Below are 3,516 nucleotides of genomic sequence, written 5' to 3' on the forward strand. Positions count from 1 at the left end.
AGAACTGCTCAGATTGTCACCCAGGTCATTTATATAGATCAGGAACAGCAGAGGTCCCAGGACGCTTCCCTGGGGAACACCTGATATCACTTCAGTTTTACTCGATGATTTGCCGTCTATTACTACGAACTGCGCCCTTCCTGAAAGGAAATCACGAATCCAGTCGCACAACTGAGACGATACCCCATAGGCCCACAGCTTGATTAGAAGTCGCTTGTGAGGAACGGTGTCAAAAGCTTTCCGGAAATCTAGAAATACGGAATCAACTTGAGATCCCCTGTCGATAGCGGCCATTACTTCGTGCGAATAAAGAGCTAGCTGCGTTGCACAAGAACGATGTTTTCTGAAACCATGCTGATTACGTATCAATAGATCGTTCCCTTCGAGGTGATTCATAATGTTTGAATACAGTATATGCTCCAAAACCCTACTGCAAACCGACGTCAATGATATAGGTCTGTAGTTCGATGGATTTACTCCTACTACCCTTCTTAAACACTGGTGCGACCTGCGCAATTTTCCAATCTGTAGGTACAGATCTATCGGTGAGCGAGCAGTTGTATATGATTGCTAAGTAGGGAGCTATTGTATCAGCGTAATCTGAAAGGAACCTAATCGGTATACAATCTGGACCTGAAGATTTGCCCGTATCAAGCGATTTGAGTTGCTTCGCAACCCCTAAGGTATCTACTTCTAAGAAACTCATGGTGGCAGCTGTTCGTGTTTCAAATTCTGGAATATTCCATTCGTTGTCCCTGGTGAAGGAATTTCGGAAAACTGCGTTCAATAACTCCGCTTTAGCGGCACAGTTGTCGGTAACAGTACCATCGGCACTGCGCAGCGAAGGTATTGACTGCATCTTGCCACTTGTGTACTTTCTCCGCTTTCATTCACCTGAAAATTATAAACGCATTACAGAACACGAACTATGTTGCATGTTTTGATACCCTCCGTATTACGAAACCGTTTTTAAACTTACTTCTCCTGGTATGTCGTTCTTAAGCCTGGCTACCAGTTCTCTGCGTGCAACACCTTCTACCTAATCGTAGTGTGCTGCGTGAAGACGTGTATAATGTCGTTGTATATTGTACCTCTTCGCAGAATTAAATACTTTATGACATACAAGACACTGCGGACGACCATCCCTCTCAATGAATAGAAAGATATCCTCCAATAGAGGTCAGGGCTCCCACGGCTAGTCATAGCTGTCATTGAACACGGATTATTGCGTCAGTTGCGGCTGCATGCGGCCAGGGGGCAGTGAGCTTTTCCCCTCCATGCGGGCTCCAAGCTGACGCAGTGAGTGCTCCAGCTCCCTGGAGCTCGGTTGGAACAGCCTGTCCTAGACCCTTGGAATGATTTCAGCCAAGTTTGGTACTCATATTAGTTACAATCTGGATAGAAATACTGTGGGTGTAAGAACCACCAGTCTCCTATTGGCGTCAGTTTGATAATGTGGAGAGAGATGGGGAGGAGATGGACAAATAGCGAGGGGCAAGATGAACAAAGAAAGGAAAGAGGATGAGATGGAGAGAGACAGGGCGAGGATGACACAGGCCAAGAAAAGGGGAGGAGGAAATGGACAAAGAAAGGGAAGAGGGTGAGATGGTCAGGTAGAGGATGGAAGAGGAGATGGACAGAGAAAGGAAAGAGTAGGAGATAGACAGAGGCAGGGGGAGGGAGAGATAGGCAGAGACAGGGGGGAAAGAGATGAAACAACAGAGGGGAGAAGAGAATTTACAGAGAAATGGGAGGAGATGGACAGGGGAGATGATGAGATGGACAGAGAGGGAGAGGAAGAGATGGACAGAGAGGGGAGGGGAGGAGATGGACAGAAATGAGGTGGGGAACAGATTGGGGAGGAGGAGGATATGGGCAAGAGAGGAGGAGCAGATTGACAGAGGGGAAGAAGGGGAGGAAGAGGAAAAGGGGAGGAGAAATTAGACAGAGAGGGAGGAGCTGGATAGAGGGAGTGGAGGAGATGGATAGATTGAGAGTGAAGAAGGAGATGAGCTAATAGAAGATTGGAATAAATAATACCCAGACGATTCTGCGTACTAATCTAGTACACTGATCATCCAGAACATTATGACCACCGATCTACTATCGATATAAACCCGTCCAGGTTCAAAAAAATGGTTGAAATGGCTCTGAGCACTATGGGACTTAACTTCTGAGGTCATCAGTCCCCTAGAACTTAGAACTACTTAAACCTAACTAACCTAAGGACATCACACACACCCATGCCCGAGGCAGGATTCGAACCTGCGACCGTAGCGGTCACGCGATTCCAAACTGAAGCGCTTAGAACCGCACGGCCACACCGGCCGGCCCCGTCCAGGAGATAGCAGCCTCACCTGGCGAGGAATGACTGCTAGGAAGACCCACACACGGTGCATCTAGTATCAGTGAGCATGCTGTCTGTGTGGACAACAGAGAAGGTGCGCGATATATCTGAGTTTGACCGAGGGCAGATTGTGATGGCCCAGAAGCTCGGCACGAGCATTACGAACACTGCACGACTTGTCAGTTGTTCGAGGAGTGCTGTGGTGAGTGTTTTCAAGACGTGGCTAAGGGGTTGGGCGGCCACCTCTTATTACAGGTGTGGGACGTCGTGGGTATCCAGACCGGGTAAAACTGGACGGCCGGCGAACTGTGCCGGAACTAGCATCAGACTTTAATGCTGGGAAGAGTACAAGTGTGTCTTAACACACAGTGCCCCAAGCACTGCTAACGATGTTCCTCTGCAGCTGACGACCCATGCATGTCCCAATGTTAACACTACATCGCCACTACGACTGAAATGGGCACGTGACCATCTGCACTGGATGTTGGCGCAGCGGCAGAGTGTTGCATGTTCTGATGAATCCCAATACCTTTTTCAACATGCCAATGGGAGGCACGAATCCGTCGTCTTCCACAACTACTTGACACCTCTACTACAGCACGGAGACAAGCTGGCGGTGGCTTCATTATACTCTTGGAAACCTTCAGGTGGGCATCCATTAGTCCAGTGGAGCTCGTGCAAGGCACCATGGCGACTCTGAACGATTGGTTAATAGTACGATACAAGCATTACTGCCAGAATGTAAGTGCATAAAACGTTTAACAACAGCATCACCATAATCGTCTGCCACGCAATTTTATTATATATTTAATCCATCCATATATTTAATCCATCAGCTCCACATGAGTATGGAGTTGGCTGCTTTCTAATGGTTTTGACTAATTTCGACTCATCGCGTTTTTGCAGGAGGAAGTCTGACATTTTGTCTTCCCAGGTTTGTAGCCGCCGTTCTATTACTCGTTCGTGTAATTCTCTTGATAGTCTGTTCATTTCTTGTCTGTCGCGAGGGTTGTGAAATTGCTGCCAGCGTCTTCTGTATCTCTTCCGTTGTATTTTTAATACTTCTAGTAATGGTGGGAAAGTTTCGAGGTATGGTTCCGGATTAATGTTTATTGTTGATGCTCTTTTTGCAGCTGTTTTAATTTTTCTGGTGAGAACTTTTATCGCAA

Source organism: Schistocerca serialis, unplaced genomic scaffold, assembly GCF_023864345.2.
Source record: "Schistocerca serialis cubense isolate TAMUIC-IGC-003099 unplaced genomic scaffold, iqSchSeri2.2 HiC_scaffold_879, whole genome shotgun sequence".
Classification (NCBI taxonomy): domain Eukaryota; kingdom Metazoa; phylum Arthropoda; class Insecta; order Orthoptera; family Acrididae; genus Schistocerca; species Schistocerca serialis.